This window comes from Ambystoma mexicanum, chromosome 8 (assembly GCF_040938575.1).
Source record: "Ambystoma mexicanum isolate Mex_15411 chromosome 8, UKY_AmexF1_1, whole genome shotgun sequence".
Taxonomy (NCBI): domain Eukaryota; kingdom Metazoa; phylum Chordata; class Amphibia; order Caudata; family Ambystomatidae; genus Ambystoma; species Ambystoma mexicanum.
In genome coordinates this window covers 192,755,166-192,771,985 of record NC_090929.1, presented here as the reverse complement: position 1 = coordinate 192,771,985, position 16,820 = coordinate 192,755,166, and positions in this window count along the sequence as shown.

The window sequence follows — 16,820 nt, the reverse complement described above, 5'->3', positions numbered from 1 at the left end:
AAAGGCTTTGATGACACAGACCACTGATGTGGATCCACCTGATCTTCTGATGGAAATCTAAACAGACACATGATAGCATTGCTCGATAGGATTGGTCCAAATAAGCTTCGGAGTGTCGGATTTCCCCAATCATCACAAGTGGTTCACCACTGAATTGGGCCAGCTGAAACAAAGGAAAAGGCAGAAGGAACATACGTGGCTCAAGGATAAAGTTCCCGAGAACAAAGAGGAGGGAAACGTAGGGAGAACGAATATAAAGATCAGATTATAGAAGCCAAACGTAAGCCCTATAATGAACAAGTGAGACAAGTGATTAGGGCTGGAAACGAAACTAAGGAACTTTTTTAATTGTTCAGATCCTGGGAAAAGCCCAAAGTTTTTAATCAAACCATCAACCCTAAAAAAGAGGACTGTTTAAGAGTCTAAAAGGCATTTGTAGGCAAAGTCGCACTTGCTCAAGCCAAGATCTGCGATGAGTTGGACATTTTAAGTACCACTACTGTCGGTGATACTATAGAAAATAGGCAACAAAAAATTATAGTTGATCAATTACCCTCTGACCCTATGGAGCAGAACATGGCAAATTCCCCTACACAGTTTCACTTCTCAAATGAGACGGATTCAGAGGTTGAGGATACTCTGAAGATCATGCATCCCACGACCTACCCAGGGGACTTACTCTCTTTGAAGTTCATCCTTGAACATCGTGGCATCTTTGTACCATATTTGTGCAGATTTGTTAATGCATCTTTTAATCATTGTTCGATACCTCAATCTACTAAAGTTATTGTGGTGACGCCTCTTCTAAGGAAGCAGGGGTTGGACCCTAATGATGCAGCAAATTTAAGGCCCATATCAAATACATTTTTCTTTCTAAAACTGGTTTATAAGATGGCCATGACATGACATGACACAGCTTGACACAGCTTCAAATACACTTGGAGAAAGTGCCCAGGTTGACTTCCCGACTGCAAATGGTATTGGAAAAGAATGGATCAGGGCTGCTGATATTGCTTGATTTATCAGCAGCCTTCGATCTACTGGACCACAACATAATGCTGGAGAGATTGGCCACCATAGGGGGGACTCTAGTGGGAAGCTGTTATGGGGATGAAGTTGTTTCTGGAGGTACCTAGGTCCAGTGTTCACTGGGGAGATGTTGCATCTGATACTGAGCCCATTATTTGCAGTGTCCTGCAGGGGGCCTGCTTGTCGCGCTCTCTATTCAATATCTACATCCAGCCATTGTGTGTGGAATTGTGGGTGTTCTTCAAAAATTATGCAGATGATTTTAAGATGTTTATGGAGCTTAGTGGAAATCATATGGATGACCAAGAGAGGCTAAATAACATCTATATGGTCATAAAAACGGGATGACCATGAATTGTCTATGCTTAAATGCTGGGAAAACTGAGCTGATGATTTATGGATCTAAGCACTCACGGGAGAGTCTAGGACAAGACTTCTGTGGCTTCCACTTCAAGGGCAATCTGATTCTGGTAGCCAGGAAGGTTAAGACTCTTGGTACTTTCATGGAGGCTAATCTTAATGTGGATGCCCAAGTGGTTTATATATTTAGAAATAATAACTATTATATCAGAGTGTTGAGATTGGTTGGCCCTATAGTCACCAAGGAAAACCATGCAAAACTCGCACATGCTATTATATTACCACGCCTAGATTACTGTAACTCCCTGTTAGGGGGTGCCAGTAAGGAGGCTATACAGAGACTGCAGAAAGTAAAGAATAAACAAGTGCATATAGGTCATAATATGGCATGGAGATAACCATTGACAGCGGCCCAGAGGGACCTGCATTGGCTCCCAGTGGCAGCCAGAGTGCATTTCAAGGTGCTTACATTGGGACACAAGTGTATCTAAGGGTTGGCTCCCCATATCTCAAAGAGAAAGGAGAGATCTACCACCCCACCAGGAATCTTCGCTCAGCAAAAGCATGCACACTGAAGGTCAATTGATTTAGAAGAGCATGGGGTAATGGTCGCTCCTTCCCAGTTCTGGTGACACAGGCATGGAATGAGCTTCCTGAATCACTTCGGAAGGAAGATAATCACTGAATTTTATGGAAGCTGCTTAAGACCAGGCTGTTTGCTTGATGGAAGCTGTGAATTTTATGTACCTGCTTTTTTCCTATCTTAGCGCCTGGATGCCAGAAGACTTTGGCGCTTTATAAACAAAATAGAAATAGAATAGAGGCGCGAACCTGGGCGAAGTACTCGCTTGGCTGTTCTCTCTGCATGTGGATATGTGGACTACTTTCATCTCTAATAACTGCTACAGCTACATTTTTTAGCATATTTGCTCTTTAAACACATTAGCTCCGCCCATTTGGGACGTGCAGCTACAAAAGCCATCATGCGCGTGCACCAGGCCGAGGTACCTCGGAAGTACCAGCTTGGCCGCTCTCTCTGGGAAGTAACAGCTTGGCCGCTTTGCTGCATTTGTTGAGGTGTTGCGGCCAGGTCGGGCTCCCTCTTTTGGCCGTGTCACAGACAGCTAGTGGTCTCACTGGTGAGTTCTGAAATTGTTTTTACTTTTGCTTTTGTTAACTAAATGCAACAAGGTGTTTACACTCTAACAACCGACATAGCTGTTCCGGGTCTTGTTCAAATAAAAAGTGGACAACCAAAGACACCTGCTGCGTTTGCTAGGAGGAAGGACTATAAAAAAACTTGTTCCACTCTGTTAGCACGCCCTACTAAGAAAACAACCACCACACTGCGTGAATCAACTACGACCGCGGACATATGTTCCTATTATCAATAATTGTATGCAAACTGCGATTTAAGGCCTGCGCAAACAGAAGAACCGGTGATAATCGTTGGTGACATTTCTACTGGGCCGAAAAGTTCATCAATGGACGTGACATCTGTTGTAAACATGCTTGCTCATAAGCAGATGGGTGCTTGTTAAATTACTTATTTCATCTATTGAATATACTATTTTGAACATATATGGATCAACATCGCTGGATCCCCTCTTTTGGATATAACTTTAGAATCATATTCTCCATTCTAATCTGAACAATTTAATTTTCTGTGGTGATTGAAATGAGATTGTTGATCCATTCCTCGATAAGAAATCTAGTGGACATTTTGAATAAACAAAATCTTATTCACAATTGACTAACTGTATATCAAAACTGGGTCTTATTGATACCTGGCGTATAACTCACCCATCAGATTTGGAGTACACGTTCTTTTCCAACCCTCTTAAAACTTTGTCTAGATCGGATTACATATTCGGATCTAAATCAATGGTTAGCTCTCTATTATTAGCCAAATTTGAGTGCATAACACTATCCGACCATACACCTGTTCATATTCAACTCACCTCACCACAAATTCCATGTATATCCAATAGATGGAGGTTCAACTCGGCCCTCTTATTGGATGACTCATTCACACCCTACATAACCCAATAACACAACCATTTATTTTCAGAGAACAAAAGCCAGGACACTTCTGTTGTTAACAATTGGGATTGCTAGAAGGCTGTTCTTCATTGCTCTATTATATCATTTGCTGCAAACAAGAAAAGGAAACTTAAACAAGAATCATATAATATCCTCAAACAACTCAAAATCCAGGAATCTATATTTGCATGCATGAGCTCAGAGGCTATTCTGAATAATATGATCAAACTTAGAGTACAATATAACCAAATTGTTACACAATATTCTTAGGCTAATCTTTTAAAATATAAAGCAAAAATGTATCAATTCTCTAATAAATCTAGTAAGTCCCTTGCCTCATATCTCAAACTTAAAAAAGGAAAAGCCAGAATTGCTGTAATCAAAGATCAAGCTGGTAACAGACCTTTACAGATGAAATTTTATCAGAAACTATACACATTAGAGGCCCCTTCTAATAACAAACACATTAACGAATTTCTTCAACAAATACCTCATGCCACATATCCAAAGATTGATCTGCAGACACTTAGTGCTCCTATATCACCCGATGAAATTGGTAAAGTTATTAGAGATCTCAAAAAGGGTAAATCCCCGGGACCCGTTGGTATACCCATTGATTTGTTTGCTCACTTTAATCAACTCCTATTATCCAAACTCAATGATCTCTTCTCACATTTTATTCTGGATAACAAGGCACAAGGTTCTTTTTTGGAATTTATGCTTATCGTTTTTCTGAAGTCTAACAAAGATCCTGAAAAACCTCGGAGCTACAGACCTATATCCCTTATCAACACAGATTTAAGATTTTTGCAAAAATCCTAAGAAACATATTCCTTCCCTTGTTACCTAGATTAGTTAAACATGATCAAGTGGGATATATTAAGGGTAGACTTTCCTCTTCAAATATAGACTCTTCTTAAACATTTTAGAAAACATCCAATGCTCCAGAGATCCGTATGATGCGGTCTCCCTCATTGTAGAAAAAGTGTTTGATTGTTGGAATGGAAATATATGTTTGAACCCCTTAAATGGCATGGGTTGATTTCTCTTTTATCTCTATAATAAGAATACTTTGCTCTAATCCCAAAACTGATATTTTTGTTAATGGGCAAATGTCTCCGTATTTCCCCTTATTTAGAGGCACAAACCAAGGTTGTCCACTTTCCCCGCTCCTTTTCATATTAGCCTTAGAGCCTGTTTTAGAAGGAATTAGACAAAATAATAATATAATGGGAAAACAGCAAGGCTGAAACACGTGTATGGGGTTACTGATGATACTCTTGTTCAGAGGAGAATTGCCTAGCATTTCGGCACTGGACTGCCCCTGGGCAGGACAAAGGCTGATATGCGGGGAAATTTCTTCTCTGTGAAAAGGACAGTGAGCTAAAGACGTGGTAGAGTCTCTCCCAGGGGTTATTCACCCAGGAACAGGTCATTGGGCTGTGTTTGTGCTGGTAGAGAGATTCCCAGACCCCCCTTTGTTTGCATACATTAACTTTGGGTTTCACCCTAAGTTAACAGGGCAATCCAGACGTGGACCCCTTGCTCACTGTTCTTAGAGAGGCAACAGTTTCACCTCACTGATGATGCCCAACAAGGCTGAAACACATGCATGGGGTTACTGATGGTACTCTTGTTCAGAGGAGAATTGCCTAGCATTTCGGCGCTGGACTGCCCCTGGGCAGGACAAAGGCTGATATGCGGGGAAATTTCTTCTCTGTGAAAAGGACAGTGAGCTAAAGACTTGGTAGAGTCTCTCCCAGGGGTTATTCACCCAAGAACAGGTCATTGGGCTGTGTTTGTGCTGGTAGAGGGATTCCCAGACCCCCCTTTGTTTGCATACATTAACTTTGGGTTTCATCCTAAGTTAACAGGGCAATCCAGACGTGGACCCCTTGCTCACTGTTCTTAGAGAGGCAACAGTTTCACCTCACTGATGATGCCCAACAAGGCTGAAACACGTGTATGGGGTTACTGATGGTACTCTTGTTTAGAGGAGAATTGCCTAGCATTTTGGCGCAGGACTGCCCCTGGGCAGGACAAAGGCTGATATGCGGCAACATTTCTTCTCTGTGAAAAGGACAGTGAGCTAAAGACTTGGTAGAGTCTCTCCCAGGGGTTATTCACCCAAGAACAGGTCATTGGGCTGTGTTCGTGCTGGTAGAGAGATTCCCAGACCCCCCTTTGTTTGCATACATTAACTTTGGGTTTCACCCTAAGTTAACAGGGCAATCCAGACGTGGACCCCTTGCTCACTGTTCTTAGAGAGGCAACAGTTTCACCTCACTGATGATGCCCAACAAGGCTGAAACACGTGTATGGGGTTACTGATGGTACTCTTGTTCAGAGGAGAATTGCCTAGCATTTCGGCGCTGGACTGCCCCTGGGCAGGACAAAGGCTGATATGCGGGGAAATTTCTTCTCTGTGAAAAGGACAGTGAGCTAAAGACTTGGTAGAGTCTCTCCTAGGGGTTATTCACCCAAGAACAGGTCATTGGGCTGTGTTCGTGCTGGTAGAGAGATTCCCAGACCCCCCTTTGTTTGTAAGAATAAGGATAGCAATATTTGCCCGAGAACTGCAATGTATCCTGAACTATTTCTACTGGATCAACCATTCCTACTGAAACATTTGCTTCTCAGCAATACCGGAGTGTTTTATTCAGGCAAACAGTTGGTAGGAAAATAGACACATGAAAAACAGACATTTTGACAAATATAAAATAGACTTTTTAGGACAGATCACATGTTCCTGTTAAGAAACAATTATCCACTTAGTGAAGGTTCACACATTGGAAGGCTCCCGGCAGTATTAGGCAGCCTTTAAAGCATTTTATAATGAAAAGGTCTAAACAGTGTTTCATATAAATAAACAGGCAGTTGTGGACTGTGAATTTAAGAATGTATTCCTTGGTGTGGGATTTTGCAATGGATTGTGCATACGCAAATTAACTCACACCAAAACAGAGCATGCATTTCTCTATCCTGGTAGCAGAGGTCATCACTCTACCCTGAATTGAATAAGGTTTAGGCAACCTCCTGCTCATATTTGTTAATCTTGTAAAAAATTACATTATTTAGACTAGCTCAATTTTCAGTATGTCGGGTCAAAGGGGACTCCTTGGGATTAGGCTGATATTTATTTGAGTATTACAAGGGCAAAGTTTCAGAGTTAGGGTTCCTTTGCATCGGTGTAACTCAAATATAATTAACAGAATGCAAGTTCCCATCGAAAACATAAACACTCCCCGACTAAATACTTATCCATGAAAAAAGATGTATAAAAAATCGAAGATCCATGGATCATTGACAAACCATGGTAAAATGATATTTACCATAATTTATGACAAAGGACGGCTGCGGTGTGTCCTTGTATACCCCTCCTCCATGGACAGAGACCATAGATGCAATAAAATGCATAGAGCTCAAGACCCTCCTCTTCAAGGAATGACTCCTCCCAACACCTAGGTCCACACCTTCCACTCTCCCCCCTACCTGAGACTAGGTGATCTGATCCCCACTTTTTCCTCCCAGGGTTGCTTATAGATCTCTTGCTTCCAAATTCCCCGCTCCTTTATATATCTGCTTCCCTCACTGTAGCTGTCTGCCTACAATTTGTGAAGAGTTATGTTGCTTCCCCAAACTAGTACTGTGCTCAATAAATCCACATATAATAATAATAATAATAATAATAATAATAATAATAATAATAATAATAATAATAATAATAATAATTCATGGAACGACTAAGGGCAAAAATACCCTGGACAAAATGCAGGGATGGAACACGGATGACCATGGTAATAAATGGACATCTCTGTTATCCATGATAGCATGGGCAACCGAGGAATTGGTTGGATCCATTGGAGAAGCTATCCCTTTTGTTGCATTGTGTTTTCCTTTAGTTGGCTTGCTTGTGTTACAATTGTAATTGTAATTGTTTATTTATAAAGCGCTTATACAAAGTGGAGTGCTCCAAAGTGCTTCAAGGCAGGACGGGAACAAGGGAATACAGAAATCATTCTTAGGCCTTGAAGTTTCCAAATGACCTAAATAGAAAAACTAGCATATTACGGAATCAAAATAAATAAACGTGTGTTTCTGCCTCATATTAATCACACCCAGGTTCATGACAGTGGGAAGTCTCAAACAGCCCAACTGAGACCTTATGAACAAACACCTATACTTTGAGGGCAATCATGCCTCCAGATATGCTTCCCTATTGAACAGAGGTTTTATGAAGTTTCAAGTTGGCCCAATGTGTGACCCACTTGAGTCTACTAATCGAATTGTCTCAACAAAGTGCCAGCATGCTCCTTTCAGGGTTCTCACATTCCTGCTGGCAATTGAGGGGAGACCGACAGAGAAGTGAGGTCAAGTTGGTAAGAAAATATTTTGTTAAGGACCAAAGCAGGTTTCAATCTCCTTGTAGTGTCACATCCCCCAAAATGTGTTCTTGGGCAATATTTATTCAGGAGTATTTACAAAAACCTATCTAGTAAATTACCATCATTAAAATCAGTCTTGCTTGATATGCTTTTAGAGGAGCATCAACAGAATGTGTCGCCATCAAAGCACAGGATCCCACCTGTGACTGGAATAATGGTTGCCACCCTTTTCTCAACCTAGGTTGCACAGTTCCCGGAGTTTGCAAATCATATACCCAGCTATTTAAAATATGTTATCTCCTTGTCACAAAATCCCCAAAGCATGAGCTTATTGCAAAGTGATTGCCTCTTCAGAACTCATATTTCGGGCCAGACTCCCTGTGCCCCTGCCCAGCCCCTAGCACCTGTGTGAAGAGCCTGAGTATAAAGCTTCTCCCCACAATCACACGTGAGTCTGTTAGTAATGCTGGCTTCCTCAGATTGAGGACAAATCTCCCATTCTTGCCATCTCAGTGCTGTTCCTCTGTAGTTAGAGCCGCAATTATGTGTTCTTTAGACTACTGTAATGGCATTTAACTTGGCTAGCCTGAATTTCTACGTCAGAGACTTCAGGCCTTTACACACTCTGCAGCATGTTTAGCCCTGGATGCTCTCAGGCTATCCCATTCTACCACACTTCTGATGGAGCTTCATTGTTCTGTGCATTGCGCGTGCTGTCTTTTCCATAGGCCTGGCTTTTCTTTGAGCAAAGATCATTTGTTATGTTCTCACAAGTCAACTGCGTTCTACCTCTCAAAATGTACTGGTTGTTCCCCGTTTCGGTAAATCTTGGTTTGGAGGACATTCCTTCTCTGTACTTGCACCAGTGTTGTGGAATTTACTTCCTCATCACTTGCAGGGATTGGTGATCACCTGTTTTTTTGAAAGGCCCTCAAGACTTTTATTTTTAAGAAAAGCGTTATCTACCTCACTGTCTTGCTGCTCGTGCCCACATTGCTTTGGTCCTTGGTTTGGCCCTAAAGAAATGTGAATGCATACATACATTTTAGCTATGGTTTCTATCAATGAAATCAGGCTATAGTTCTCAAAAAGATTTGGGTCCCCATTTCTGCATTAAGGTACCACAGCAACGGATGCCTTAATTACCTAGAGTATGGGGGCATAAAAATATAGCATCCCCAAATAATAAGCTCATTCTAAGACCACCCATCCGGGGATCTTAGTTGGCATTTTCCATCTCCAATACCGACTTCACACAGTCTCTAGTGGGGTGTCTAGCAACCACCAAGGTCAACATCAAATCCTAGTATAAAGCTGCTACTCTCGGCTGTGAGAACAGGAAACTAAAGTGTGATTCCCACATAGATGAACTTAGTGAATAGCCAAGCATAAGAGCATAGTCTCTTGTTCACTGAGCTGGAAGGCCGCAGGAGGTTTTGCTGTTCCTAGTATTGATTAGGTCAAGTCAGTCCCTGTCTAGGTCTGCTAGATTTATAGTGAAAATTAGGGCTTTAAACCCAGTCCTAACATAATAAATCCTCTCTTTATGGGTGAAGTCCTGACTTACAGAAAGAAGGGCACAATGGAGCTGCTTCTAACTTTGAAGAGAATCCTCATGAAACCAGGCATAAGAACGTTTAAGGGTGTCCCCATGCCACTTGGAAGGGTAATCTGAAAACAAGGATCTATTCATGCCACTAGGTCAGAGAAAGTGATGGCTCTATTCTGTGATTATGTCATGAACATAAATTACGCTAACTCCCCAGCCCTATCAATATAACATTAACTTACAAAGGAGTGAGTAGCAATGCAGGCTGTATCTTCCTGGGTGCAACTAACATTGCATGGGTCTATTCCTGGTATAGAGGGTATCTTGGAATCTTGGAAGGGGTTCGGTTGGTGGAGGGTCAGATGCATTCCACCTTCAAGCCATGGAAACCTTTGGTAAATATTGGTAGAACCATGTCATTGCAATGTGGAATATGGCATAGTGGAAGGCCAGTGGTGCCGGCACATGACTCTTAGGTTTCTAGTCTATATTCACAATCTGCTTCTGAAACCTTTCCTCCTGATAACTTGATAATGCGTAAATAAATGCCATTTCATCCAGTGTCGGCCATGGAATGATTGTAGTGGCAGAAAGCCATAAAAAGGGCAGGTTCTCTTGGTGTTAGGAAGGAGATGCTAACTCAATACAGATAATTTCGCCATGGTCAGCAGTTTCTATATTCTAAGGAGGAATGGAGAACCTAATTCTTTACTTTGTCTCGTGAGGATAGCTAAGGAGCAATGTGCGTGCCTTGGAAACAAGACGACACCGAGCATTACAGGTCTGATTCCCTTTCAGCGCTTAGAAACCTCTGGGTACTAAGCGCGTTATAAATAACCAATTACAAAATGAGTGCAATAAAAATACTGAAAATCAAAGTCTCTCAAAAAGTTAATGATACACGCAGTGTTTCTGTTAATCAATAGTTCAATCGCTTGAATTAGAGGTGATTCAAAGTTAAGGGAATCACCAAACTGTTTCAATGACTGGACTAAAAAAAGTGGAAGAGGGCCCTGGGTGGGAGGTCACAATGCCAAAACCGCAGGGTCCTAAAATATGTCACGCTGGACTGAGGGGTGCGGGGCGCACTTGGCCTGGCACCAGCAGTACAGTTGGAGATGTTTTCTAGCCCCCACCCAATACCACCACACCCTGCGTTAGAACTTAGCTAATATAGTTTTTTTCTATGTTTATTTTGCATTGCTGATGTCTTTGCAACCCCGGCTAGAAATCAAAACAATGGCATTTTTACTATTTCTAGCATGTAGTCTGCCCAATAGTCTGCCCAATCGAGAAATAGGAAAACACATATTTCTACCAATGGACGTTATTAACAATGCAAAAACAGTCTCATTTCTGTTTACGGGACGTGGCCTGACTGCACAAGAACTAGAAATACAGAATATAGTTTCTATAGCTAGTCTGAGTGAGGGAGTGCATCTAGGGCTTCTGTCCCACATTAGGCTAAGCATTGTCTAGGCTATATATCAGGAGAGTGGATGGGTAATTGCATAATAAGGATGTATGTGATCACTGCGACAGTCATAATTACGAGGGCCGAAAATTGTGACTTTTTTTTAGAGCACCTTTACACCACATATATATGAAGGGGGGAAACCCTGCAACCCCCACATTAATATTATATCATATACCCCCCACATATATATGTGGTGTAAGGGGGGTCTAAAAAATAAAGTCAGCATTTTCGGCCGTCGTAATTGTGAGGCCGACATTTTGGGCCATTACCGAATAATAATACAAATAATAATAATAAAAATAATAATAATATTAAGTACATAGCTTTGATGCCCAACACAGCACACACTTATTTAATAGGGGCCCTTATAATTTTCCCATTTCTTAGCTTTTTCTGCATGGCCAGCGATATACCCTTCCCTAAGGAGTTTGGGGTTTAAAACAAATTAGGAAGATGGTGCTGAAACAGAACGATCCAGTCATTGCAACATTCTCCTCTCCGCAGACTTTGCCTGTGAGCGCTCATTTGTGTGTAATTATTTTGCTGTCTGATTCCTGCAAACAGGAGCAGGTGCCCAAATATTAAGGGAATGGAATGCAAATGTGAAGGGGAAAAGGGGCTCCAAATAACCAAGAGCTAATTCTACTGGGACAGATTGAGGCGAAGATACACGCCGAGCAATACTTCAGCAAAGACCAATTATGGGTAAAATAGGGAAATCGTTACTTGACAAATTATTGCAGTGCGAAAACTAATAAAAAACCATGAAAACATATTTTGGTTAGCATAATGAGGGAAGCATTTTACTGCATGCTGAGAGAGTGCAGCAATTTTCACAGTACGCTTGTTCCCTTCCGCTCTCGTTTTCTTTCTCGTTAATTTGGTTTTATTCACTACTTTCAAGTTGTCACACTGTATACCTATATATGTCTTGATGCCTCCCTTTTTATATTATCGTGCAGCAGTCGCTGCACTATAGTCAAGGTGCGTAGCATGAGCCAGAGGAAATCGCAAAATTCTATTGCTAATAACTTTTGACTTGCATGATGGATTTTGCGGACATTTTCCAAACAAAACGTTTTTCATGGGCCCCCTAGACTGGAAATTATGGGAAAGATTTGTTGACATATGAAAGGTTATTAAGAAAACAAAAAAATTCTCTTTTCGGCCTACTCCCAAAATGTCTAAGCGCAAAAATCACTGGAGTGAATTGAAGCAAATGAGAAACCACTTGGGCACAGGCGGTGACAACATTTCCGGGACAGGTTTGAGGTTATTCCGTCCAGCAGTTTCACAAATATTTGACTGGGGGGTGGGAGACCTTCGTCTCACAAAAGTATAGGTATATCTCCCATAGTTTTTTGCAGCAAAGGGGGTTTTCAGAAATGGAAAGCCACCATTTGTTTTCGCTCGAAGTGAACAATTACCCGGGTAATATCGGGGGAATGTGAAAACAAAAGTGCAAAAAAAAGCTATTTGGAGGAGGAAAAATGTTGAAATCACATCAGGGTAGAGGTGAGGAGGGGGCAAGAGAAGTTCTTGGGGAGTGGGGGATGGTCTGGGGAGCCAGTTACAGTTTGTTTTTGCAGTTGAGGGGCATACTGGGGGAATCTCGGCAGGTTACTGCGGTAATAGCACAAGATGCACTCAGAAAACAATGCTTCACAGGAAGCAAGGAGAGAAAGGGAGTAATGGGAGGGGGCCGGGGGGATAAAAATGAACTGAGGTGGATGGGGGGACCTAGAGAAAAGCAAAGAGGGACATGGGTAGTGCCTGTGAGGACTTTTACATTTTTTAGCATTATCGCAGTAACTGACGAGAGATAACTGCAAGCTTACTGCGGTCATAATGGGGGGTTGGAAAATGAGGGGAAAAAAATAAATGTTGGAACATCTGTTGCGATCACATCTACTCAACAGGAGGGAATGAGATGATATGATAGGTTATTTATAACGCGCCTAACAACCAGAGCTTTCTAAGTGCAGACCCATGGATCGAACCTGTGGCGCTCCATGTCGTCTTGCTTCCAAGGCAAGCACGTTGACCCTGAGCTATCCTCCCGGGACCGTGAAATGGGTCTTTGTATCAGTGGCCCTGGTCAGTGGGCCCCAAAGAAACCTTTAGGTGCAACATGTGCAGCGGCCATGACCAAAGGCCATGATGAGTAGACTTAAAAGAAACCTAGTGTACTCTAAAATACAGTGGGCATTGCCAAAGGCCATGCTCACTGGCCAGGTCCAAAGGCCATGGCTAGTGGACCCCAAGGAAACCTATAGGTGGAACATGTGCAGTGACCATGGCTGAAGGCCATGGCTAGTCATCCTAAAAGAAACCTATTGGCGTAACATGTACAATGGCCATAGCCAAAGGCTATGGCTAGTGGCTCTTGAATAAACTATGGTATAACAAAACCCTTGAAATTCAATGAAAATACTTTAGTTAAGGGACAGTTAAGGTGAAAGATTTAATGCAACAAAACCCTTGAAATTCAGTGGATGTGGGAAGTGATGAACATCTTAACTCAGCATCCTCCTGTTGTGAAGCCCATGAACACATACATAACAGATGGGATTCACAATGACAAACAATCAAACAATGACAAAGACAAACAAAATTAGAGAGAGTCCGGCAAGATAGCTCCGTGGGTTGAGTGCTCACTGCTTTGATCTGCAGATCGCAGGTTAGAATCTGGGCAAGTGAACTCAGCCTTTCATCTTTCTGAGGTCGATAAATGAGTATAAACTCAGGTTGGGTGATATTGTATGTATATGTGTTCTATGTAAAGCGCTTAGGCATAATCGCTATAAAGACATCATTAGATCCTAGGGGTCATCAATGGGGGAACACCATGTTAAGATGATCAGCACTTCCCACATCTGCTGTCCCTTTACTAAAGTTTTTCAATGAATATATATATTTCTGAGGCTAGTGGAATCTGCTTAGATCACGTGGTATGCATAGGCCGACATCTAGTGGAAGCTGCAGAGTATTACAGTTGTTGTTTTCAAAAGTTAAAAAGGGACGTCGACAGGGCGTACCAATAATACTATCCAAATTGTGACATCCACTGTACCCATGGTCCTTTACGCATTGAGGTCCCCCAGATAGTTTTTTTCCTCCATCGTGAGCGGACACTTATCGCAGAGTTCCATTTCGGCTAACGCCATTTGCTTATGATAAATTAAAAATAGTGCACTCTTTCTGTCCTTTTCCTTCCGATTTCGCCAAATTCAACGACACGGTGGAAAAGACAGCCGTCGGGCGAATTCAAGATTCGACTAACCCTTTCGGCATTGGACAATAGGGAGAGTGGGGGGCGGTCATATAGAATGTATTTTCCCACCCACTCCCTTTCTCACCTGGCTGCCTTTCCCTAACATGGATAGAACACCATTTGAATTCTGCCCCACATGCAATAAAAAATTCACGTGGATCGACAAACAGTGAGTATGTAACTTGTATCTGCACCGCGACCACGAAGAGAGGCATTGTCGAGCCTGCAAGCTCTTCAAATCTAATACTCTTAAGGACCGAAGAACCAAGTACCGGGCCCAGCATGCAATGCAGGCCGAGGCCGCCATTGATGTGGAGGTAGCTTCCACTGATGGCAGCGTCGCCGTCTTTTCGGATGGCGAGAGCGATGGGGAACAGCAAAGTTCCGAAGTTATGTTATCTTATGTTACCTGGACTTATAAAGCGCACGGTCGCCCAAGGGCATCATGGCGCTGGTGGGGAAGCTACGGACAAGAAAATCAATAAGAGCCAGAGAGCTAGAATAAAGTGGTTTTCATGGCTTTCCTGAGGGCCAGATGGTTAGAGGTAGACTTGAGTAGCAGTGGGAGGGTGTTCCACAGCCTGGCCGCAGCAATGGAAAAAGCTCTGCCACCGAGTCTTTCCCGGTTGTGCCTGGGAACCACAAGTAGGTTGGTGGTCGAGGAGCAGAGATTGCGTACCGGAATATAACGGAAAAATTTGGTTTGAAGAAATTCAGCTCCTAGACCCTGAATTGCCCGGTGGACAATACACAGGGACTTGAACTTAACTCGCTGAGCCACTGGAAGCCAGTGAAGTTGGCGAAGCACTGGCGAGATATGCGCTCCATAGGGAGAGCACTTGGCTAGTCTAGCTGCCAGGTTCTGCATACGTTGGAGTCGCTGGAGAAGGCCCACAGGCTGAGAGAGGTACAAGGAGTTGCAATAGTCCAACCGTGAAAGGACTAATGCAGCCACCAAGGGAGGGCGCATAACTTCTGGGATCATGGGGAGGACCCTCTTAAGTACCCTAATCTGGTGGTGAGCGGATTGACAGACCGCTGAAACCTGGGTTGACATGGAAAGAGAGGTGGAAAGAATGACCCCTAAATTCTTTACTTTGTCCACTGGACAGGGCAGGGGGCCCAAAGACGTAGGCCAGAAAGCGGGGGTCCATAGTGGGGAGCTGGAAGGGCAGCCCACCAACATCACCTCCGTTTTATCGGAGTGCAGGCCCCGACTCCAAAAGACAGTCTGGCGTCTCTGTTATGGGGATGACACCCGGCACCAAAAGCACTTCATCTACCCCCGCCACTAAACACACATCCCGGGGCGATGAGTCGACATTGTTGACAAAACGCCCAAGTACGGTGTAAAAGGGGAGGTCTACAGAATCCCTGTCCTCTGGGCACTCGAGGTCCCGATCGTCCCATGACAGGCCAGAAATCAAAAAACGCCATCCCTAAAACTCCATCGACCGAATGTTGAATGTAGGCTGACGAGGTAGAGTTCCGTCCCACTACTGAAAGTCAACATCATCCGTCGAAATCGGATGTAGGGTCGAAAAAGACTGGTTTATCACACCTAGTCAAAAAACATGTCCCTGCTAAAGGCTACTCACTCCAAGAAACTGTCAGGGTGATTATCCCGGAGTCGGCAGAGCCGTCCGCGGACCTCCGGGCTGGGAGGCCCCAACTCCTCCCATGTCCCCAAAAATGAGTATGAGACACACACAAGAAGCAAGGCTAAGACTGCGGTTTATTGCAACGGCAGGGACGGGTTTCTCGTATGCATTCGAGAAAGCGCAAAAGTTACTCTCAGAGGGGCACGCAGGCCCTTTTTACTACAGTATGACGCGCTACCTGCGTCACCTGAGAAAGTTAGCGCAAAAAACCTATCGCCACTCAGGATTGGCTCTCCGAGTGGTAGGGTTAGTATGGTTATCATATAGAGAAAGTTGTTATTGCAAGGGACCAGATCAGGTGGTATACTTGGGCTGTCCCTAACATTTGTTACTTCAGAATTGCAACAAGGGGACCCTTGGTGATTGGCTATAAGAAACGGCATCAGTAGTGAGTCCCCCTGTGTTCTGATTGGTTCTCCCATGAGCCCCCAACCCTGGGACCATCGTCTTTCCCAGCTCACAGTGTACCTGTCATTAGCAACAATGTGCAACTATGTGTTTTGTGCAAACAACAGGCAGGTCTGCTCATAGGCTCATAGGCGAGTCGTTCCCGTCGCTGTAGGTGTCCATCTTGCCGCTTCGTTTTTGCAACCTGTGAGACCCTGGCTGCTTCTCTGTCTCCTAGACTTGGCACCTTGTCAGTTCGACTTGGTCACGTGTGGAGAGACCGTGGCTGGAGCAGAATTATGAGCATTTGATTTTAGTATTCTGTGTCTGGAGGCTTAGCATTTGCAGGTATAACCTTGGCACTGGGCTTTTCGGCATGCAAGTTGCAACATTGTGGCCTTGGCTGTGGGCCCTCGTTAGGGGCTTGTTCTGCCTGATCAGCACTTGTATTCCGTTCTGAAGGGGTTTTCGTTTGCAAGGCTCCAACCTGGGGACTCTTGCTCGCGGCCTACTCGGGCTCAGTTAATGGGTCCCAGGTGGTCGTGGAGTGACAAATCATCATATGCAGCGCTAAGTATACGTGATAGCGTCTTGCAGAGATAGGTAGCAAGGAAGCATCAGCAAGCATATTCACGATCTCTTCAGGGGTCTTGCG